At 47.0% G+C, this 25,157-nt stretch overlaps 1 long non-coding RNA gene across 1 annotated transcript; it reads right to left on the reverse strand.

Annotated features, from left to right (window-relative positions):
* Nucleotides 1–17,148: 17,148 nt before the first annotated feature.
* On the reverse strand, nt 17,149–19,848 carry LOC146834543 (uncharacterized). Its single transcript, XR_014960304.1, has 3 exons — nt 19,755–19,848; nt 18,179–18,295; nt 17,149–17,219 (listed from the first exon to the last, which is right to left on the reverse strand). It is a non-coding gene; the product is annotated as an uncharacterized LOC146834543 (long non-coding RNA).
* Between the last annotated feature and the right edge of the window lie 5,309 nt (nt 19,849–25,157).

The following is a 25,157-nucleotide window of genomic DNA, read 5'->3' on the forward strand; positions in this document are numbered from 1 at the left end:
GCGATCACCTTACCTGAATCCCTGCGTTCTCTGACAAGTTTTCTTGACCCGGTCGCGTTCTCCACAAGATGTTGGATTTTGGTAGCCATTTTGCGCTGTCTCGCGAGAGTTCGCGGCCGCATTAACGTCATTTGTCACGCGATCACGTCATTTGTCGCGCGATCACGTCTTTCTTCTCGCGATCATGCACCGCGCGAGTATGAGAAGATTGAGATCTCGAACATGTCATTCTACATCGCGAGCCAGAGGATGAGGACGCGGGCACGTGTAATCGAACGCGAACAGGAGAAAGAGACCACGAACACGTCATATCCAACGCGAAAGGGACAAAGAAGAGAACGCGATCATATCGTTTTCGACACGCCGGCGGAAGTAATGTGAAGCTCGAGAACTCAACAACGTAAAATTTACAGTTTGGAGAGGAATATCGGCTCTAGCAGCATGAAACCATCTGCAAATGCTGATTTTGGATGAAAAGAACTCCTTACATTGACATTTGGCTTTCCTTTTTTGTGCAAGGAGTCATTTTTTTAAAAGGTGGAGAGAGGGAGGAAGTGACACAGAATCTCCAACTTCCTGTTCCTGTCCAGCAGGCTCCTCCCAGTGCTTTGTCCATCTCCTGCTCATTCTGCCTTTGGATTTGGAGCTGGAAAGATCACTCTTTTTGTCTGCTGCATCATTGCAATTGGATTTCAGGATTTTTGGAATAGGATATTTTACAAGTAAGTGGTTGTTGTGTTTGATTGTGGGCATTGCAGTTGTTGTAACTACAATTTATTTTTGTTAATTAATTAATTATCATCATTCCTTTTTATTTATTTTTTATTTTGTGGGTTGTAGTAGTAGGCCCGAGCTAGCCATGGGCATGGCCTCATGGGTGTGTGTGCATGATGAAGCCACTGTTCCTTTTGTTTTTTGAATGTATTTCATTTTCAAGCACATTTAGGGCATGGATGGCATTGGATTGAGTTGGGGAAGTGTGTTTTTTGGGGTGGGCTTTGTGATGTTGTTGGGCCTGGCCATGTGGCTGGTGGCCATTTTGAGGCCTAGGCCTGCAAGCTTGCCTGGCCTTGTCTGCCAACAGGCCTGCTTTCATCCACTAGGACCAGAGCAGGTAGCTACAGCTTTATTGATCAAGTGTTTTCTATGTGATCTGTTGAATTTAGACATCATTTAGGGCATGGATGGCATTGGATTGAGTTGAGGAAGTGTGTTTTTGGGGGTGGCCTTGCTGATGTTGTTGGGCCTGGCCATGTGGCTGGTGGCCATTTTGAGGCCTAGGCCTGCAAGCTTGCCTGGCTTTGTCTGCCAACAGGCCTGCTTTCATCCACTAGGACCAGAGCAGGTAGCCACAGCTTTATTGATCAAGTGTTTTCTATGTGATCTGTTGAATTTAGACATCATTTAGGGCATGGATGGCATTGGATTGAGTTGGGGAAGTGTGTTTTTGGGGGTGGCCTTGCTGATGTTGTTGGGCCTTGCCATGTGTCTGGTGGCCATTTTGAGGCCTAGGCCTGCAAGTTTGCCTGGCCTTGTCTGCCAACAGGCCTGCTTTCATCCACTAGGACAAGAGCAGGTAGCCACAGCTTTATTAATCTACTGTTTTCTATGTGATCTGTTGAATTTAGACATCATTTAGGGCATGGATGGCATTGGATTGAGTTTGGGAAGTGTGTTTTTGGGGGTGGCCTTGCTGATGTTGTTGGGCTGGCCATGTGGCTGGTGGCCATTTTGAGGCCTAGGTCTGCAAGCTTGCCTGGCCTTGTCTGCCAACAGGCCTGCTTCTTCATCCACTAGGACCAGAGCAGGTAGCCACAGCTTTATTGATCAAGTGTTTTCTATGTGATCTGTTGAATTTAGACATCATTTAGGGCATGGATGGCATTGGATTGAGTTGGGGAAGTGTGTTTTTGGGGGTGGCCTTGCTGATGTTGTTGGGCCTGGCCATGTGGCTGGTGGCCATTTTGAGGCCTAGGCCTGCAAGCTTGCCTGGCCTTGTCTGCCAACAGGCCTGCTTTCATCCACTAGGACCAGAGCAGGTATCCACAGCTTTATTAATCTACTGTTTTCTATGTGATCTGTTGAATTTAGACACCATTTAGGGCATGGATGGCATTGGATTGAGTTTAGGAAGTGTGTTTTTGGGGGTGGCCTTGCTGATGTTGTTGGGCCTGGTCATGTGGCTGGTGGCCATTTTGAGGCCTAGGCCTGCAAGCTTGCCTGGCCTTGTCTGCCAACAGGCCTGCTCTCATCCACTAGGACCAGAGCAGGTAGCCACAGCTTTATTAATCTACTGTTTTCTATGTGATCTGTTGAATTTAGACATCATTTAGGGCATGGATGGCATTGGATTGAGTTGGGGAAGTGTGTTTTTGGGGGTGGCCTTGCTGATGTTGTTGGGCCTGGCCATGTGGCTGGTGGCCATTTTGAGGCCTAGGCCTGCAAGCTTGCCTGGCATTGTCTGCCAACAGGCCTGCTTTCATCCACTAGGACCAGAGCAGGTAGCCACAGCTTTATTAATTTACTGTTTTCTATGTGATCTGTTGAATTTAGACATCATTTAGGGCATGGATGGCATTGGATTGAGTTGAGGAAGTGTGTTTTTGGGGGTGGCCTTGCTGATGTTGTTGGGCCTGGCCATGTGGCTGGTGGCCATTTTGAGGCCTAGGCCTGCAAGCTTTCCTGGCCTTGTCTGCCAACATGCCTGCTTTTTCATCCACTAGGATCAGAGCAGGTAGCCACAGCTTAATTGATCAAGTGTTTTCTATGTGATCTGTTGAATTTAGACATCATTTAGGGCATGGATGGCATTGGATTGAGTTGGGGAAGTGTGTTTTTGGGGGTGGCCTTGCTGATGTTGTTGGGCCTGGCCATGTGGCTGGTGGCCATTTTGAGGCCTAGGCCTGCAAGCTTGCCTGGCCTTGTCTGCCAACAGGCCTGCTTTCATCCACTAGGACCAGAGCAGGTAGCCACAGCTTTATTAATCTACTGTTTTCTATGTGATCTGTTGAATTTCACCATTTAGGGCATGGATGGCATTGGATTGAGTTTAGGAAGTGTGTTTTTGGGGGTGGCCTTGCTGATGTTGTTGGGCCTGGCCATGTGGCTGGTGGCCATTTTGAGGCCTAGGCCTGCAAGCTTGCCTGGCCTTGTCTGCCAACAGGCCTGCTTTCATCCACTAGGACCAGAGCAGGTAGCCACAGCTTTATTAATCTACTGTTTTCTATGTGATCTGTTGAATTTAGACATCATTTAGGGCATGGATGGCATTGGATTGAGATTAGGAAGTGTGTTTTGGGGGTGGCCTTGCTGATGTTGTTGGGCCTGGCCATGTGTCTGGTGGCCATTTTGAGGCCTAGGCCTGCAAGCTTGCCTGGCCTTGTCTGCCAACAGGCCTGCTTTTTTATCCACTAGGATCAGAGCAGGTAGCCACAGCTTTATTGATCAAGTGTTTTCTATGTGATCTGTTGAATTTAGACATCATTTAGGGCATGGATGGCATTGGATTGAGTTGGGGAAGTGTGTTTTTGGGGGTGGCCTTGCTGATGTTGTTGGGCCTGGCCATGTGGCTGGTGGCCATTTTGAGGCCTAGGCCTGCAAGCTTGCCTGGCCTTGTCTGCCAACAGGCCTGCTTTCATCCACTAGGACCAGAGCAGGTAGCCACAGCTTTATTAATCTACTGTTTTCTATGTGATCTGTTGAATTTAGACACCATTTAGGCCATGGATGGCATTGGATTGAGTTTAGGAAGTGTGTTTTTGGGGGTGGCCTTGCTGATGTTGTTGGGCCTGGCCATGTGGCTGGTGGCCATTTTGAGGCCTAGGCCTGCAAGCTTGCCTGGCCTTGTCTGCCAACAGGCCTGCTTTCATCCACTAGGACCAGAGCAGGTATCCACAGCTTTATTAATCTACTGTTTTCTATGTGATCTGTTGAATTTAGACACCATTTAGGGCATGGATGGCATTGGATTGAGTTTAGGAAGTGTGTTTTTGGGGGTGGCCTTGCTGATGTTGTTGGGCCTGGTCATGTGGCTGGTGGCCATTTTGAGGCCTAGGCCTGCAAGCTTGCCTGGCCTTGTCTGCCAACAGGCCTGCTTTCATCCACTAGGACCAGAGCAGGTAGCCACAGCTTTATTAATCTACTGTTTTCTATGTGATCTGTTGAATTTAGACATCATTTAGGGCATGGATGGCATTGGATTGAGTTGGGGAAGTGTGTTTTTGGGGGTGGCCTTGCTGATGTTGTTGGGCCTGGCCATGTGGCTGGTGGCCATTTTGAGGCCTAGGCCTGCAAGCTTGCCTGGCATTGTCTGCCAACAGGCCTGCTTTCATCCACTAGGACCAGAGCAGGTAGCCACAGCTTTATTAATCTACTGTTTTCTATGTGATCTGTTGAATTTAGACATCATTTAGGGCATGGATGGCATTGGATTGAGTTGAGAAAGTGTGTTTTTGGGGGTGGCCTTGCTGATGTTGTTGGGCCTGGCCATGTGGCTGGTGGCCATTTTGAGGCCTAGGCCTGCAAGCTTTCCTGGCCTTGTCTGCCAACATGCCTGCTTTTTCATCCACTAGAATCAGAGCAGGTAGCCACAGCTTTATTGATCAAGTGTTTTCTATGTGATCTGTTGAATTTAGACATCATTTAGGGCATGGATGGCATTGGATTGAGTTGGGGAAGTGTGTTTTTGGGGGTGGCCTTGCTGATGTTGTTGGGCCTGGCCATGTGGCTGGTGGCCATTTTGAGGCCTAGGCCTGCAAGCTTGCCTGGCCTTGTCTGCCAACAGGCCTGCTTTCATCCACTAGGACCAGAGCAGGTATCCACAGCTTTATTAATCTACTGTTTTCTATGTGATCTGTTGAATTTAGACACCATTTAGGGCATGGATGGCATTGGATTGAGTTTAGGAAGTGTGTTTTTGGGGGTGGCCTTGCTGATGTTGTTGGGCCTGGTCATGTGGCTGGTGGCCATTTTGAGGCCTAGGCCTGCAAGCTTGCCTGGCCTTGTCTGCCAACAGGCCTGCTCTCATCCACTAGGACCAGAGCAGGTAGCCACAGCTTTATTAATCTACTGTTTTCTATGTGATCTGTTGAATTTAGACATCATTTAGGGCATGGATGGCATTGGATTGAGTTGGGGAAGTGTGTTTTTGGGGGTGGCCTTGCTGATGTTGTTGGGCCTGGCCATGTGGCTGGTGGCCATTTTGAGGCCTAGGCCTGCAAGCTTGCCTGGCATTGTCTGCCAACAGGCCTGCTTTCATCCACTAGGACCAGAGCAGGTAGCCACAGCTTTATTAATTTACTGTTTTCTATGTGATCTGTTGAATTTAGACATCATTTAGGGCATGGATGGCATTGGATTGAGTTGAGGAAGTGTGTTTTTGGGGGTGGCCTTGCTGATGTTGTTGGGCCTGGCCATGTGGCTGGTGGCCATTTTGAGGCCTAGGCCTGCAAGCTTTCCTGGCCTTGTCTGCCAACATGCCTGCTTTTTCATCCACTAGGATCAGAGCAGGTAGCCACAGCTTAATTGATCAAGTGTTTTCTATGTGATCTGTTGAATTTAGACATCATTTAGGGCATGGATGGCATTGGATTGAGTTGGGGAAGTGTGTTTTTGGGGGTGGCCTTGCTGATGTTGTTGGGCCTGGCCATGTGGCTGGTGGCCATTTTGAGGCCTAGGCCTGCAAGCTTGCCTGGCCTTGTCTGCCAACAGGCCTGCTTTCATCCACTAGGACCAGAGCAGGTAGCCACAGCTTTATTAATCTACTGTTTTCTATGTGATCTGTTGAATTTCACCATTTAGGGCATGGATGGCATTGGATTGAGTTTAGGAAGTGTGTTTTTGGGGGTGGCCTTGCTGATGTTGTTGGGCCTGGCCATGTGGCTGGTGGCCATTTTGAGGCCTAGGCCTGCAAGCTTGCCTGGCCTTGTCTGCCAACAGGCCTGCTTTCATCCACTAGGACCAGAGCAGGTAGCCACAGCTTTATTAATCTACTGTTTTCTATGTGATCTGTTGAATTTAGACATCATTTAGGGCATGGATGGCATTGGATTGAGATTAGGAAGTGTGTTTTGGGGGTGGCCTTGCTGATGTTGTTGGGCCTGGCCATGTGTCTGGTGGCCATTTTGAGGCCTAGGCCTGCAAGCTTGCCTGGCCTTGTCTGCCAACAGGCCTGCTTTTTTATCCACTAGGATCAGAGCAGGTAGCCACAGCTTTATTGATCAAGTGTTTTCTATGTGATCTGTTGAATTTAGACATCATTTAGGGCATGGATGGCATTGGATTGAGTTGGGGAAGTGTGTTTTTGGGGGTGGCCTTGCTGATGTTGTTGGGCCTGGCCATGTGGCTGGTGGCCATTTTGAGGCCTAGGCCTGCAAGCTTGCCTGGCCTTGTCTGCCAACAGGCCTGCTTTCATCCACTAGGACCAGAGCAGGTAGCCACAGCTTTATTAATCTACTGTTTTCTATGTGATCTGTTGAATTTAGACACCATTTAGGCCATGGATGGCATTGGATTGAGTTTAGGAAGTGTGTTTTTGGGGGTGGCCTTGCTGATGTTGTTGGGCCTGGCCATGTGGCTGGTGGCCATTTTGAGGCCTAGGCCTGCAAGCTTGCCTGGCCTTGTCTGCCAACAGGCCTGCTTTCATCCACTAGGACCAGAGCAGGTATCCACAGCTTTATTAATCTACTGTTTTCTATGTGATCTGTTGAATTTAGACACCATTTAGGGCATGGATGGCATTGGATTGAGTTTAGGAAGTGTGTTTTTGGGGGTGGCCTTGCTGATGTTGTTGGGCCTGGTCATGTGGCTGGTGGCCATTTTGAGGCCTAGGCCTGCAAGCTTGCCTGGCCTTGTCTGCCAACAGGCCTGCTTTCATCCACTAGGACCAGAGCAGGTAGCCACAGCTTTATTAATCTACTGTTTTCTATGTGATCTGTTGAATTTAGACATCATTTAGGGCATGGATGGCATTGGATTGAGTTGGGGAAGTGTGTTTTTGGGGGTGGCCTTGCTGATGTTGTTGGGCCTGGCCATGTGGCTGGTGGCCATTTTGAGGCCTAGGCCTGCAAGCTTGCCTGGCATTGTCTGCCAACAGGCCTGCTTTCATCCACTAGGACCAGAGCAGGTAGCCACAGCTTTATTAATCTACTGTTTTCTATGTGATCTGTTGAATTTAGACATCATTTAGGGCATGGATGGCATTGGATTGAGTTGAGAAAGTGTGTTTTTGGGGGTGGCCTTGCTGATGTTGTTGGGCCTGGCCATGTGGCTGGTGGCCATTTTGAGGCCTAGGCCTGCAAGCTTTCCTGGCCTTGTCTGCCAACATGCCTGCTTTTTCATCCACTAGGATCAGAGCAGGTAGCCACAGCTTTATTGATCAAGTGTTTTCTATGTGATCTGTTGAATTTAGACATCATTTAGGGCATGGATGGCATTGGATTGAGTTGGGGAAGTGTGTTTTTGGGGGTGGCCTTGCTGATGTTGTTGGGCCTGGCCATGTGGCTGGTGGCCATTTTGAGGCCTAGGCCTGCAAGCTTGCCTGGCCTTGTCTGCCAACAGGCCTGCTTTCATCCACTAGGACCAGAGCAGGTAGCCACAGCTTTATTAATCTACTGTTTTCTATGTGATCTGTTGAATTTCACCATTTAGGGCATGGATGGCATTGGATTGAGTTTAGGAAGTGTGTTTTTGGGGGTGGCATTGCTGATGTTGTTGGGCCTGGCCATGTGGCTGGTGGCCATTTTGAGGCCTAGGCCTGCAAGCTTGCCTGGCCTTGTCTGCCAACAGGCCTGCTTTCATCCACTAGGACCAGAGCAGGTAGCCACAGCTTTATTAATCTACTGTTTTCTATGTGATCTGTTGAATTTAGACATCATTTAGGGCATGGATGGCATTGGATTGAGATTAGGAAGTGTGTTTTGGGGGTGGCCTTGCTGATGTTGTTGGGCCTGGCCATGTGGCTGGTGGCCATTTTGAGGCCTAGGCCTGCAAGCTTGCCTGGCCTTGTCTGCCAACAGGCCTGCTTTTTCATCCACTAGGATCAGAGCAGGTAGCCACAGCTTTATTGATCAAGTGTTTTCTATGTGATCTGTTGAATTTAGACATCATTTAGGGCATGGATGGCATTGGATTGAGTTGGGGAAGTGTGTTTTTGGGGGTGGCCTTGCTGATGTTGTTGGGCCTGGCCATGTGGCTGGTGGCCATTTTGAGGCCTAGGCCTGCAAGCTTGCCTGGCCTTGTCTGCCAACAGGCCTGCTTTCATCCACTAGGACCAGAGCAGGTAGCCACAGCTGTATTAATCTACTGTTTTCTATGTGATCTGTTGAATTTAGACACCATTTAGGGCATGGATGGCATTGGATTGAGTTTAGGAAGTGTGTTTTTGGGGGTGGCCTTGCTGATGTTGTTGGGCCTGGCCATGTGGCTGGTGGCCATTTTGAGGCCTAGGCCTGCAAGCTTGCCTGGCCTTGTCTGCCAACAGGCCTGCTTTCATCCACTAGGACCAGAGCAGGTAGCCACAGCTTTATTAATCTACTGTTTTCTATGTGATCTGTTGAATTTAGACATCATTTAGGGCATGGATGGCATTGGATTGAGTTTAGGAAGTGTGTTTTTGGGGGTGGCCTTGCTGATGTTGTTGGGCCTGGCCATGTGGCTGGTGGCCATTGTGAGGCCTAGGCCTGCAAGCTTGCCTGGCCTTGTCTGCCACCAGGCCTGCTTTCATCCACTAGGACCAGAGCAGGTAGCCACAGCTTTATTAATCTACTGTTTTCTATGTGATCTGTTGAATGTAGATATCATTTAGGGCATGGATGGCATTGGATTGAGTTGGGGAAGTGTGTTTTTGGGGGTGGCCTTGCTTATGTTGTTGGGCCTGGCCATATGGCTGGTGGCCATTTTGAGGCCTAGGCCTGCAAGCTTGCCTGGCCTTGTCTGCCAACAGGCCTGCTTTTTCATCCACTAGGATCAGAGCAAGTAGCCACAGCTTTATTAATCTATTGTTTTCTATGTGATCTGTTGAATTTAGACATCATTTAGGGCATGGATGGCATTGGATTGAGTTGGGGAAGTGTGTTTTTGGGGGTGGCCTTGCTGATGTTGTTGGGCCTGGCCATGTGGCTGGTGGCCAATTTGAGGCCTAGGCCTGCAAGCTTGCCTGGCCTTGTCTGCCAGCAGGCCTGCTTTTTCATCCACTAGGATCAGAGCAGGTAGCCACAGCTTTATTGATCAAGTGTTTTCTATGCGATCTGTTGAATTTAGACTTCATTTAGGGCATGGATGGCATTGGATTGAGTTGGGGAAGTGTGCTTTTTGGGGGGTGGCCTTGCTGATGTTGGTTGTCTTAAAGACAATCCATGCTTTTTTTATGTGTCTGGTCGCTGGTGTGTTGGTGTGCAATGCATGCACCCTGCAGAGCTTTTTGGGGCCTGTGAATGTTCCTACATTTTGTTGCATTAAAAAGTCAGAGCAGTGTGCTTTAGCAGGCATCCTTTACCTGGCTTTTATAGGCCTTTTGTCAGCTGGTGTTTCCCAGGCCCCCGGCTTCTTTGTGATTTGTGTGTGTCCATGTGGGTGGTGGCCTTTTTGCGTGTTTGGATTGTGAGTATTAGTGTCCTGCTTTTGCCATAGGCCTGCATGGTTTTCCTATTGGCTCTTTGGCTTACTGCTTCCATCCATCCATCCACCCCCTTTGCCAGCAGCAGCTCCATAGATGCTGAGATGCTCAAATAATGCAATGGTCCACCCCACTTCCATTAGATTTTTATTTTGTTGTTTATTATTAACTTTCCTATCCTTCCTGAGAGTGTACTGTGTGGCTGTACACAGTACTAGTAGTATAACATAGCTCTAGTTAAAAAAAATAGTCATAAATGGCTAGACTATCTTTTGTTTGCACTAGTACAGTACTAAGTAACTGAACCACAACAACAAATGCAACATTTCACTGATGTTCTTCTCCTGTCTTCTTTGCTTTTAGGTGCACAAAAGACAGAGTAGGAGGTGTCATCGGCATCACCTGGTTACCCGTTGTACTGCCAGCCAGACAGAAGTCCTGCTGCGCATCACGCCCACGTGTGACCAGAACTTGTTGTGCATCTGCCTCCTGCCTGACATCTGAAGAAGATGGCCCCAAAGAAAGGTACCAGGTCCAGTACCAAGAAAGTTGCCGGTGAGAAGAAGGAACAGAAAAAGGAAGTGCCATTAACCACGACTGGTGGTGTGCCGGCCAATGTTTTTTTTGGCACCAAAGCATTTTCCGGGAACCAAGCTGGGAGCAGCACAGCGGTCAAAACCCACCAACCTAGGCCCAAGGGCTTTAGTGTCGCAGAGGTAGCCAGTCTACTAACGAGCAGCGATGTTCAAGAAATGTCATTACCGCAAAGTAGTACACAATCAAGTTCAACGCACGCGCAAACTCAGCAGATCAGTGTCAAGCCGCCGCAACAAGAACAGCAGCAGCTGCCGCAACCAGAACAGCAGCAGCCACCGTAACCAGAACAGCAGCAGCCGCCGCAACCAGAACAGCAGCAGCCGCCGCAGTCAGAACAGCAGCAGCCGCCGCAACCAGAACAGCAGCAGCCGCCACAACCAGAACAGCAGCAGCCGCCGCAACTAGAACAGCAGCAGCTGCCGCAACCAGAACAGCAGCAGCCGCCGCAACAGCCCACCATAGTAGTTGTTGCTCCTAATGTAGGGGCATTTCAGGAAATCGAGCTTCCTGCAGACAAAGTGGAGCGAAGTCAAACCACTGTTTCAGAAGATCAATTGTCTTCCAGACCACCAGCAAGGAAAAGGAGGCTTAGTCCATCATCTTCTTCTTCAAGCCCCGCTTCTGATGATCGTGATGACACTTGGGTCCCACCAGCACGGTCTGAGAGTGATGTACGCCACAAGACATTGCTTCTGAAAAGGAAGGTGCCAGAAAAACGCACATTACTCCCGCCCCAAAGGGATTGGAGACCGACATTCTCACCCTATCCAGAAAGGCTGCTACTGAGCGGGATGTAGCACGGATCTCACCAACACAGGTTACACCACCACTACCTCCAGCTGCCATATTTTCCAAGGCCCGGCAGGGACCTACATCCAGCTCAACCATCTCAGTAGGTAGTGGTAGTAAAAGTCACAGTGTAGGTGGACAGGGTCACATAATTTCAAGCACCCCCTCAAGTTCATCTGGTGTTGAAAGTGGCACATCCAGAAGTGCCAGAAAGTTCACCTCCCCAGTTTGGGACTTCTTTTCTGTTAGCGCCAAGAAGGAGAACGTTGCTATATGCTCAATATGTCGGCAAGGTGTTCGGCGTGGTAAGCTTGGTACAAACTATGGTACCGGAGGACAAGCAAGTCATCTAAAAATACACCACACTATCGTGTGGGAGGATCACCTACTTAAGTTAAAAGAAAGTAGAAAAACTAAACCCATTGAAGTTGGTCAGGAATCAGGGAGCGATATTATTGTGGTGGCAGGTGAAGAACAGGGAGGCATTTCTAGCCCTGTCCCCAGTACTGCAGTGGTAACACCCACATCCTCCTCAGTAACATCAGAGTGGCACCGCAGTAAAAGCCATACTCAGAGTCAGGCTGAGACACCAAGGCGACCGGCGACTACCTCAATGAGACAATCTGTGTCGTTGAGCCTTAGTGGGTTAATGAAAACAGCACCACTAAGGAAAGTAAGCCAGCCTACCATTGAGAGCATGTTTAGGTTGGAGGGGCAGTTCCAACGCAACCACCCAACGTCAAAATTGTACAATGCGAAGCTGGCTAAAATGTTAGCGCTGGACCTTCTTCCTTTTTCATTTGTGGAAGGGGTGGGTTTGGTTGGTCAAGGTTTGCAACAGAGTGCTGTGCACAATATCCACCTGACAACAGACATGTGGAGCAGTTGCCAAGCCACAGATTACATGTGCATCACTGCACACTGGATCTCTTTTGTGGGGGTTAGAGATCAACTATCTGCACGAGGTGTTGTTGACACAGCTGCGATTTTTGAAGGTACTCGGAAACATGCAACTGTAGCCATGTTCGCCATGGAGAAATCTCATACGGCTGAAAACATTTTAGAAGAGTTTCGCACCAAGGTTTTGGAATGACTGCGGCCCAGAGGGCTTGGTAATGGTTTTGTTGCCACAGACAATGGCAGTAATGTACTTAAGGCCAAGGAACTTGGTTCCTATTTCAGGGTTCCATGTTTGGCACACTGCATAAACATTATAGTGCAAGACATTCTTAAAAAAGAACCCATAGTCAGCAATTTACTGGCCATCTGCCGAAGAATATGCACTCATTTCAGCCATTCTTTTAAAGCTCGGAAGCAGCTGAGGATCATCCAACGTGAATTTAGGATGCCAGTCAAGGCACTCATCCAGGAGGTGGCAACACGTTGGAACTCAACGTATTACATACTTGATCGTCTGTACGAACAGCACAGGTCACTCCATGAATATGTCTGGTACAGAAGCAGTGATGCTAGTGTTAAAGGCATGACCCTTCAGAGGGAGCAATGGACCCTAATTAAATGCCTGACTGAGATGCTGTCTCCTTTTGAGGTCTTCACACGTGAAGTCAGCAAGGAGGACTGTACAATGGGCCAAGCTATCCCATTGTTGCAAATGCTAGAGCATGAGCTGAATAATGTGTCTGAATCCTACAAAGGTGTAGAGGACAGAAGGCAAGCCCATGACTTGGTGGAGAGCTTATCCAGGCCCTTAACTGAAAATGTAAGGATACAAAATAAAATTTTGTCACAAAAACATTACATTTGTGCCACAATTCTGGATCCACGTGCAAAATTAGGACTAGTGAAGACATTCCTTGCTTTTTCCGACAATGATGTTGCCCGCTACAAAAGTTGTATAGCTGAAGCAGCCATTAAGTTTGAAAAGGAAGGGCTGCTAATTAAAAGCCCGCCACATCAACCCACAACAAGTACTGATACTGAAGCAGGCCATGCAGAATCAAGTGCAACTTCGTCGGCTGAGGGCAGTGCGGTTGGCTCACAATCACAACACTCACCATCACCATCGACTACAGAAACAATAACTGGATCATTAGGCCGAGTACAATCATTATCAGATTGGTATGTAAAGATGGGCTATTGTAAGCACAGTGCTGATGCACAGAAAAAACAGCACAAAAGCTTACCAGCAGCAACCCTGAACATTGAGCGGATGGTCCAGGCCTATCTGGACGACCCAACAGAGGTGTACGTTGATCAAAACCCAGTGCAGTATTGGTATAGGAAAAGGTCTGAATGGCCACAGCTCAGCAGGCTGGCGATAAGCTATCTGGCTTGCCCTGTCGCAAGTGTCTCTTCCGAACGTGTTTTCAGTGCTGCTGGTTCCATTGTAACCTTGAGAAGGACCAGTCTATCTCCAAAAAACGTGGAGAGGTTAACAATGATCAAAATTAATCAGCACTTCATACCACCGAATTACACAATGCATGAATCAACAGAGGAAGATGAGGACAGCGGCTCAGGTGACGGAAGTATTGTGTCAGATGATTACCTACTACTGGAAGAACCCCCAGAGTTTGAGGACGAGCTATACTTCCCTGACAATTAGGCTCGCACTTACTGTCTTCCTCCCTTTTTCCCCCTTTGTTTATGTGTGTGTCGTTCCGGTTATAAACTTGTGAATCGCAACAAATTAATTCTCACCGTCTTCTACTCTTCTAATTTAAAGATACAAGATTCAGGTGTCTGCCATTTGACACTACAGTCCTCAGAATCCAGCTCCTCCGCTCGATCATACTGAATCTCCTGCTCAATTCCATTTCCCTCATGAATGATGATTGGATGATGGTAACAACAAATTCAAACTTTCCTCGTCCTTCCAAAACAAGTGGACCATGAATCAGATGACTACTATAGCTATCCTCCTTTCAGAGCCGAGAGAGACTGGCCATTAACTGAAAATAAGATGGAACAGGTAATGATTGATGCCATGCATTGGCCGCAGAATCGCAGACTGAATGATGTAGATTTTGTTGTGTGTGTTGCGCATGAATTGATGTAATTGTGCACTGCCACTAATCAACTTTGTACAGAACACACTAATTTTCCCCTTCTTGCAAACAAGAAATGTGTACTTCTCCTGCATCTTGGTGATACATTGCTTTTAATTCAATACAGGAAGGGGACTCACTCAATCTGCGCAATGCAAATGACTGTGACTTAACAGCACCATCCATCATGATGATGGCGAAAGAGACGGCCTGCAGCGTTAACAAGATGAGATGGAACAGGTAATGATTGATGCCATGCATTGGCCGCAGAATCGCAGACTGAATGATGTAGATTTTGTTGTGTTTGTTGCGCATGAATTGATGTAATTGTGCACTGCCACTAATCAACTTTCTACAGAACACACTAATTTTCCCCTTCTTGCAAACAAGAAATGTGTACTTCTCCTGCATCTTGGTGATACATTGCTTTTAATTCAATACAGGAAGGGGACTCGCTCAATCTGCGCAATGCAAATGACTGTGACTTAACAGCACCGTCCATCATGATGATGGCGAAAGAGACGGCCCGTTAACTTAAGATGAGAAGGAACAGGTAATGAATGATGACAATTAATGGCATGCATTGGACACCTGACTCTGAGCTATTGGTCTTTGTGTTTGCGTTGTTTGTTTGTTGTGTACAAAGTGATGTCAAAGTGTACTAGTAGTAATCTATCTTTCTGTACACAATAAAGAATGACTCAAGTCAGTAATATTTATATTTCTACTCTTGTTGTGTCATAAAAATTATACTTATACTGCAGGCCGATCTTCAGTCAATAAAAGTATCAGAGATGATGATGAAGTCAGGAGGAGGATGTTTCAGGAGTGGCATAAAACGGAAAAGCCTAAAGGTAAACACGTCAACAACAACCACAGCAGACCCAAATGTCTGTGTAGAAGTTGAATAGAGTGTAGCGGTGGGATGACTGCAGTGCATTGATTTTACTAACTTAAACTGTAAAATGCTATGTTTGGAATGGATATTGTGCTTTGCGTTTGTCCAACTCTTTGCGAGAAAAAAAGGACTCTAAAGTGTTAACGTAGGATGTGCTAATGGTAAGCACTGTGGGCCTGATCTCTCCTGTTACTGTTGAAGGTCAATGCTGGAAACAGACTAGAGTAGAGATGATGCATATGCATACATGCCACCTCGGAAAGTGTTCTTGTTGCACTACACCATCACTTGTGCATTTGTTTTCACTTGATTTCTCAATATCCCCTTTGGTTTTCAATCTAAAATTACAGTCCGGGCCTTGGCCAAAACTTTGTAAAACATTACAATGCATATTAATTACCTTACCAATCAATCACCTTTTTTTGCAGCCGGGCAGTGGCGAGGGGCGAGGCGACACACCCAAGATTGATGGACGAGAGGAGCAAGAGGAATGCCGAGATGCAAAAATCCAGTCCACATTTTTGACCAGGATAACACAGTAACAGTATCCACTTTTAACTTCTTTTAAATAATTTGATTAATATCTTGTATACAATCTTTACAACAGTGTGTTCTTGGAGTTGTTATTATCAATCATCATTAGGTTTGCTCTGTGTTTAAGATTCTTCACTACCAATATTTAAAATTTCTATTTGCTATCTGTTAAAGTATTAAGGCCGGAACAGAACAAGAAATAGAAGTGTATGTAATCCGGGTCTCTCATCATCATGCATGCATTGCCTTTTTCTCCCTTAACATATGGATATGGTAGTCTTCAATGATTGTCATTTGTTTGTCTATGTATGCATACTGTTTTTCTATGTCAAACCTTTGCCAAAATCCCCCTTCCCATCCATTCAACAAACCCTAACCCTCTTCCCCCGGGCTGTGTGACTTATTGTCGAGGTGTAACTAAATTAATTTTACACCAATACTTAATCACACACTTGCTGGGGCGGATGTGGTGAAAGCAACACTACTTCAATTTCAATGCAGAGCGATGATCTTCTTCTGCTTGCCCACCCATGAGTAGGATATTTCAGAGGTTATTTTATTTAACAAAGGAACATATACCTCAGCATGAATTGCCGGCATTGATTGGATTTGTTTGTTGTCATTCCTCATATACAGCACTAACTGTTAGTCTGTAGGCATAGTCAAGTGACTCGAGTCAACACAACTATAGTTTGTAACTCTGTCTAGTAGGCTATCCTCATAACCACCATTCAGTTTTTTTGTCAAATTATATTTGAGCATATAATTGTTGCTCGGTAAGTTCTGTAATGTACTTCATTCAACTACTCCTCTAACAGTCTCTCAAAGGTGATTGACTGTCTCCTTTTCTTTTTTTGGAAATGCTGCCACCCTGCCAGTGTCTACTACTACTACTATACTACCACCACCACCACCCCAATCATGGCATGTATGAAAAAGGAAACCATCTTCACCATGCAGCCAGTGCTGTGCCACAGTTGAACATAAACATCAAGCACCGGTAAGAGAGAAGTTTGGGGGAGGCAGAATTAATAATGGACATGTTGTCAATGATTTCATTTTCACACACCACTCCAAAGAATGCATAGACTAGAGGACAGACTGAAAGTACTAGAAGGACCAGTCAATGAGTGAGGTGTGTCGCATCTATCTGTTTGTGTCTTATACAGTCAGCAAATTATTGAAATCAAACACAGGCTATGGGCGGCCATGCATCAGCAAGGAAACAGTGTGATGTAAAACAGTTACCCCACCTACAAAACATTAACAACATTGCATGTAACATAGAAAAATATATTTAATTTACCCTAACAAAAATAAACTAAACCCACAAAAGCTGACCCACCCCCCTCCCTAACCCCAACCACTGTCCACAGTAGAAAAAAGTCTTAACGGCCAAACGAGTAAAGAACAAGAACAGGAATTAAAAAAGGGGCAGTGACAGGGACTAACTGGTGGGGCGGGACTGGAGGAGGACATGCATCTGGCGCATCTCGTCCTCTAAATGGGCGACACGGCGTCTAAGGCCGCGGCAGTTGCAGCCACAGTGGGGGGGCACCGGAGATGGCACGGTGGCGGCGGGCAGCCGCCAGACGGTGGCGCCGTACCGCTGGAGGGCGGTGGCTGGGGCCCGGGGCACTGGAGGAGGCTTGAATTGCTGCTGCAGTCTCCTCCTCCTCCTCGGCTAGGACCACCAGCCGCTGGTATTCCTGCTGGATTGCCTCCAGCTTCCGGCGCCGTGCCTTGGCGGCCAACTCCTTCCGGTTGAGTTTCGGAGTAGCTGTGTATCAAAAAGAAAAAAAAAAGACAATTGTAAAATATAGTCTTAATAAAACAGTAGGACAAGGTAATTATTTATACACATAGTGGCACGGTAGAGTAGCACTATAAAATAAAGCACAGTAGTACATAACATTTTAAATGTCGTCCGTCCTTCTTCCTTCCACCTGTCTTACACTTTTTAGTTGAACAGTGCACAAGGTGCTCTTCTCCATAAAACTTTCAAAGCGGAGTTGAAATCAGATAGATGAGGCCATTGGTTACTCAATACTCCGGCTCCTAGTCCTATACCAATTAAAGGGAATTCTAGTCTTCTAGTTCACTCTTCAAACGTCCCCAGCAACTCATACTTACTTACGACATCGCATAGCTAAAAAGGGTGGGGGTCCCGTGGGGACAATTAATTAGGATGATGCGCCCGGCACAGTGGCGGGCGCACCCTGTTTTTTTTTATTTAAATTCTGGTTGGCTTTGCTGAAAGCAATGCTAAAATGTTGTGCTGCTTTTCCAAGCACAACATGACGGGCCCCGCACGGAGCCTGTCACGTTTTGCTTTGAAAGTCGGGGGGGGGTACCATAGCATAGGTAGGTACCCTCCATGGGGGCCCCCAAGCATACTCTGCAATGTGTGCATGCCTTTCCGTGGTGGACGGCAATGCCGCCACGCAAAGGCATTCCAAAATGCAGATTATATGGCTGGCGGTGTGGTGAGAGAGACACCACCGCCATATTGAACCCTTTTCCACCTGGACATGTCTGAATATTTTCTACAGGGATGGTGGGAGGTTTGCCCCTGCGGTGACGGCAGTGAATTCCAGCCGGCCCGGCGGGGGCAATACGCCCACCATCCTAATGGGGCCCTAAGTCACAACTGTACAGTATACATATACATACAGTACACCCTTGCAGTGAGTGTGCTGTCAAGTTCAACAATAGTTAAGGATTATGAATCTAACTTACCACCGCCTGCCACTGGTGCTGCCACTCCCCCTACCGCTCCGTTGCTATCTGCAACTGCCGCATCCTCGCCCTCCGCGTCGCCTTCGCTGGCCCCGGCAATGGTGGTCGGTAGTGCGCCTAGAAAACATTACACATTTATTAGGCGTCATATACACCTCCCCCCTATTGATCAGTAGCAAGGTTGAAAAATGAGTTAATACTAACATACATCACTAGTACAAATCAGGTAGTAGTAGAGTAGACACTAATAGTTATATGATCATTGTAGCCTTTGCTTGATTAGCCCTAGCCATGCACATGTGACGTTACCTTTACCTTGCAGCTTCTTAAGCCACCTTTGAGCCCACATGACCTGCCTCACACTGCTACTGTCTAGTCTACGCGCTGCGTACAAGTGGTCAACAAACATTAACAAGCCACTTTTTTAGGAAGAATTGGTGTACTACTGTTACTGTTAGTCCATATTGCTTATCCATAGATGCTACACTTTTTGGCACGGCTGAGAAATGCTTGCAAGTTGTAATATACTAACGCACACCATTTCTTTTTTCGCATTACAGACGCAAGATTCCCTTCTACGAACCAGAGCTTCTGAACGATGCACCAACTACCAGTACTAGGTTCTTCTGAGGTGAGGGGTCCCTTCACTCACATCTTCATTTATAAATTTATATAAACTAAATTGCTATGGGATGGTGGTGCTGCCTTCCACCACTGTTCAGTTATCATGATTTAATTCCCAACTGTATAAGTGTAACAATGTATATTGTTTTAATGTTATTGATTTGCCGGTTGGTGCTGCTAAGAAAACAGTGTACAGACCTTCTCAAATTGAAATAAACATTAAACTTACATAGACTTGGTGGTATTTGGTGTGGACTAACTTACACGAGTGAGCAGATTAAAGTAAGCGTGTGCATGTGAATTGCTTCCACGACAGAGGTTGGGTGTGTTATGTTCTGGGTTGTGTACTTGTTGGGTATCTTGGGGGGAGGGTTCCGAGACCTAATAGGTATGACAAGACAGTACTATAGTCAAGCAGTGGAATTGTGGTGGGTGCGGAATTTCTGATTGAGGTGTGCAAGGAAGGTCCAACCTACCATCACCAACATCCTATTTTCTGGTGCAAATGTATGTGCAAGATCCCTACAACAGTGGTATGTCCTATAGGGTATCATATCAAAATATTAAGAAATCTGGTAGGTCTGTTGTTGCTGTGAATTTTAAAAGCCTCAACATCAATAAGAGTAAAAGTAGTACAAGACAACGACCCAACGGATTGTACGAGCTACTGGTGAATATGAGTTTTATATTACAACCTTTCACAAAGAGTGGCACTGGCCAACTGGGCAAGACTAGCTACTACAGTACAGTACAGACAGGCTGATAGTATGTAGTAGGAGTAGTAGTACTCAGAGTCATCATAGCGGAGGCAGGGATAAGATTTTTGAAACCATACAGATCGAAGGATAATTGGTGGTAAAAAAATAGCATTTGGAAACACACTATAGTTCGGGAAAAATGGGGCAGTAAAAGTTATGGAATAAGAAATATTATTAAAAACAAGAAGACTTACTGGGGCCAGCAGAGGAGCCCTCAGCGGTGTCCTCCTGGTGGTGTTCCTGTCCCGCCGACTGCCCAGTCCCTGTCGGTCTGCCCCTGGGTGCTGATGAACAGGAAAGATATAAGAAAGAGACAAACATTGATGGATGGTGTCAAACAAATACAATATTTTTCAACAACGGTCAAAAAACACTTATGTAAACAACAATTGCAATAACTACATTGACCGATCTCATCTGGTCAACATGTAATATCGGGGGATTCGCAGTTCGACTACTTAAGTTACTATTTATCAACAGTAATCCAGTCTTCCATTCTGATTCCAGAAAACAAAGTTACAACTAAGCCTAAGTAGTAGTACAACGTACCACCCAACCTAGCCCTTCTATTCCAGGCATGCCAATTGTACATTAAGTATGCCTTTCCACTGTATTCCTCAACAATGCGTATGGTCCAATCATGGAGGACACATGAACATGACTACATTTTTTGTATACACCAAATTTTGGTTTGATTGATGCTGATCTGCTACTGCTAAGTAACTGCTAAGCCTACCTCCACTCATTGAACAAACTAGAAAAGGTTCTAAAGACTGCCGTACTAGCAGCACGTCACGTAACTGAGTGAGGGGGGGCATCACGCATACCACTAACCAATTAGAAGCTCATACAAAGTACCTAAACCTAAGTTTCAATCCTCCCCTATCTATTAGTGACAGGACAAAGTAAGGAGTGGACGTGAGTCACTGTAGCATTACGTAACTTAATTTCTCTAAAATAAACTCGTAAAGAATCACGCTAAGCAAGCGCAAACGCAAAGCTGCAAACAAGTAAGGTTAGTAGTAGCGCAGAAGAGCACCTGTGTCAGAATCACAGAAGACTTTTAAACATTATTAACCTGGAATGTATTGTAAGCAGCAACATTCTAGCTGGTTGGAAGGAAAAAAAGATATTTGCAATTTATAACATAGAGCAGAAGAACAGACACAAAGTTGTAATAATTAAATAGGTACTCACCAAGCCCCGGGACCTCCACTCCTAGCAGGTCCAGCAGGTCCTGCTCACGGTCCAGGATGTCGGACCACCGGTGCGTCAGCTGTGCCTGGGTGCGCCGGACCCCAGAGATGCGCGACACTGCCCGGCGCACCTTCCCCCACCGCTGCCGACGCTCCCGGAGGCCGTACCGGGACCCAGGCCTGCCACCTGCTGCCAGGGTTGAGGGGAGGTGGCGCTGCACAAAGAAAATTAGTGCAGCCAACTCCACCTCCCCAAATAAGGCCCGTGCCTGCACCCCTTGTGGGTGCCGCCTTCCGCAAGGAAGGCGGTCGCGGCTCTGGCTGCGCCGGCGAACAGCCCTACCCTTGGACATGGTTCTGGGGACGGGGCGGGAAAGAAAAGGTAAAATAAATAAAGGAGTAAAGGAAATAAAAAGCAGGCAATAGAAAGAGAAAAAGTAGCTAAAAAACAAAAAAAAAGTAGACAAAAACCAAAAATATAGAAGCAGGAAAATAGTTATTGAAATAATAAGTAATAAAGATCCAAAAAAAGTGGCTATAAACAAAGGATTGAAAAGATTTAGGGAGGATTGAAAATCAGGCCCCAGAACCATGCAATAGAGTGAAAAACAAGATGGCCGCGCCCATTGCGACCACGTGCGCAAGTTTGCGCGATATTTTCTCCCCGAGCAAGCAAAAAGCAACGCGATCAAGTAAAAGCGGTCGCGAACAGGAAATATCGACCGCGAACAGGCGCGAACATGCATTGCGCGACCCGGAACAGGAAGTAAGCATCGCGAGAGGGCGGGACAAGTGAAAACAAGATGGCCGCGCCCGTGAGCAACCGCATGGGTAAGTTGGCGACCCGCGATCACGCAAAAAATACCGCGAACAGGCGGCAAAAAAACTTATTTCCGGCGTGTTTGCGGAGATTTTCTGCATTTTCGCGATAATTTGCGAAAGTTAATTTCGCAAATTCCGCCCACCCCTACATGGACCCCACATTGACTGAACTGGCCAGGGCACAGGCAAGGTCCCAACACATGTTACACACCACCCCCACACATGATGCTGCAAGCATTGGGCACTTGGATTAACTGGCAGCCTAGATGACCTTGTGCAAGAGTGACTACACACAGACCAGGGAACACGTGTCAAGGAGGGTAAGGGAGGAAGAACAGCACCGGTTTACTTTGGGGAACAGGATATGTACTGCACATATGAACCCTGGCAGTGTATCCATGCAACTGCGCACTTCCAAAAGCTGGTGACACACAACAAACACACATGTACCTACCCCCTTCCTGCTGCTGATTCTCCACTAGGCGCCTATCCAAGTCAGGGAAGACCACCACCAGTGTCAACAAAAGGAGGGATAGATGGGTAAGTTTAACGAGGTCCAGTGTACATACCCAAGCGACTAGTAAGACAAAAAGGGTACAGAGTTCCTCAGGTCAGTTAAGAACAAATAATGATTTCAGCAAAAAGTTTCGTCTGTCATGAAAAAGGGGGGGAGACCCTTTAGTTGGAACTAGGGCCCTCACACACCCAGCAAGCTAGGTGTCATGCTTCATCATTTGAGCCTGCCCCTCGTCAGGTCGGCGCTGCAATTCCTGACGGGCTCCCAATATTGGGGCTCTTTGGCGGGGATCTTCTGTTCCTGCCGAAGGGTGCTGTGGGGGTAAGGGGCCCTAGAATGTGTAGATGTGGTGTACGGATAAAATAGGTACTGTTAGTCCACAGGAAACGTGTTTAATAAAGTGGTAAACAGCCTAGTTAAAAAGAAAATGAGGTGGGGATAGCTACTAGTGATTATGATGCTAGTTGTGTATGCCCTACTCTCAGAAGGATCAACATGTTTCTTGCCCTTTAAGCCAGTAATTGGTCACGGCAATTCGTCAGGATCAGGAAAACATAAACTATCTACAACAAGGTATGTGTGTTTTACATACCCGAAAGGTGCTCAGGAGTCACCTATGGAAACATTGGAGACAGAAAACACATGACAAAACTGTAAAGATAAACAATACATACATAACAACTTCAGCTGAAATCATCGAGAGTCTCATAGGGTGAAGCTCTCAGGGTGAGTACTGGAAGGTCTCGAAGGACAGAATAAATCAAAAGACAGGACTGGGGGCGGAGACAGAGCGGAGGTTGTAAACTCACCTCTTGCGTAAGCAAGGCAATCTTGCAGCAGTCTCCGGCGGGTAAAAAAGGACTCCTAACGTGGGTCCTGAAGTAAAAAACCGGGAGGAGCAATTAAGAAACCAGGGATGGACGAAATTAAAAGTGACATGGTCAGCCCGGCAATCCATGCGGTAAGAGCAGTGTCGGAGGGTAATGACAGCCTTGAATATCAAAAGATGCTAACATGAGCGATTAGGTGTGCAGCCATGGTGACCATCATGCTCAGGGGCCAGGGTGTATCGCCGCCCAAAAGTAGTCAATGAGGTCAGTAACGGGTCGCCACGAGAGACTCAAGAGCAAAGTAGGGGGCGACCGCCATCGCCCCTGGTAGAGGATGGGTCAGAGCAGGACGTACTCGCTCAAGCTGCCAATGAAGTCATGGAGGCGTCACGAATCCCCCTTTAAAAATACTCAAACTCACCTTATGGAAGACGGCTTGGATGAACCCTGATGCACTCACCTGCGTCAAACGACGCGTGGGATGGAAGACCTACCCCTACCGCCGGACCTGGGATGGGTTCCGAACGGAGTCGGTGTTTGCCAGATAAGGATATCGGGAGGTGTGGAATGTGTCACATGACTAAGGTAATCACAAGCCCATTGGTCGGGGAGTGTAAAGCGGGTCAGCCATGTTGGAACAGGTGGAGAGAGCAACCATCCATATCCGGTATGACTCGGGAAGTGATACTCAGTGGGTTGGTGTGCTCACAGGGATTGGTTACCAGAGCGGTTGTATCGATCCCATTGGTTGGGGATAGAGGGGCGGCCATGTTAGAGCAGGTGGTGTGGGGAAACTATCGGCATCCGGTATGAATCAGGAAATGATTCTTCGTGGGTTGATTTACTCACAGAGTTGGTTGCCATGGCGATATAATTAAAGACAGGCAACGGGTAGGTGGCCAGACTAAATGCCACGGGTAACACATGGGAATGTGGAAAAATAAAAAAAGCGGTAGTGATGGGGTTCGCGGGGGCCGTGATGAAGTATCCAAGTCCCACAAAATTGTACGGGGATGAAACCCGTGGATGGGGGTCTAAAAACAGAGCGGCAACCATCCGCATCGGGGACCGGCACATAAAAACAACACAGAGGGAGGCACATAAAAAGAAATAGGATACCAATATAGTGTATCTATTTTTAAAGCAGTGGAAAAGAGATCTAGATGGTTCGTGATCTGTTAAAAAGGTGTATTTTCAGAGAACATCACTGCTAAGGATTAAGGATCCGCATCCAAGTTAACAGGTATGGCCAAGGTGGTCGTGGGTGTAACAAGGACACGTAGTGAATTCCGGAAGGGTCACAGGTCCTACCAAGGAGCATGTTTACCTAATGAGTGTGGACCATGGGATGTCGTCGTTAAGACCAGTCAGGTGTGAAGATATTCTAAGGACCCATCTTTGCTCAAGTTTAAACAATGCATTTTGGGACATCTGAGGGTGTGCTTCTAGGACCAACCAGTTGATGGAATCTGTCTGGTGTTGCATCGTTTTAAAATGGGTGTAGAGTTTGGTGGTCACTTTCTGACATCGAATGTTACTCTTATGTTCCATAATCCTGGTCTTTACCATGCGGGTTGTCATGCCTACGTATACCAAATCACACGGACACCTGATCATATATATGCAGTTCTTAGTGTTGCAATTCGTGTTGTAGATAGTTTATGTTTTCCTGATCCTGACGAATTGCCGTGACCAATTACTGGCTTAAAGGGCAAGAAACATGTTGATCCTTCTGAGAGTAGGGCATACACAACTAGCATCATAATCACTAGTAGCTATCCCCACCTCATTTTCTTTTTAACTAGGCTGTTTAACACTTTATTAAACACGTTTCCTGTGGACTAACAGTACCTATTTTATCCGTACACCACATCTACACATTCTAGGGCCCCTTACCCCCACAGCACCCTTCGGCAGGAACAGAAGATCCCCGCCAAAGAGCCCCAATATTGGGAGCCCGTCAGGAATTGCAGCGCCGACCTGACGAGGGGCAGGCTCAAATGATGAAGCATGACACCTAGCTTGCTGGGTGTGTGAGGGCCCTAGTTCCAACTAAAGGGTCTCCCCCCCTTTTTCATGACAGACGAAACTTTTTGCTGAAATCATTATTTGTTCTTAACTGACCTGAGGAACTCTGTACCCTTTTTGTCTTACAAGACCACCACCAGCACACGCTTCATCTGGTGGGTCAGGCGCCGGCGCCCACGGTTCTTGTGGCTCTCAGGTGAGTCC

Source organism: Triturus cristatus, chromosome 4_2, assembly GCF_964204655.1.
Source record: "Triturus cristatus chromosome 4_2, aTriCri1.1, whole genome shotgun sequence".
Lineage (NCBI taxonomy): Eukaryota > Metazoa > Chordata > Amphibia > Caudata > Salamandridae > Triturus > Triturus cristatus.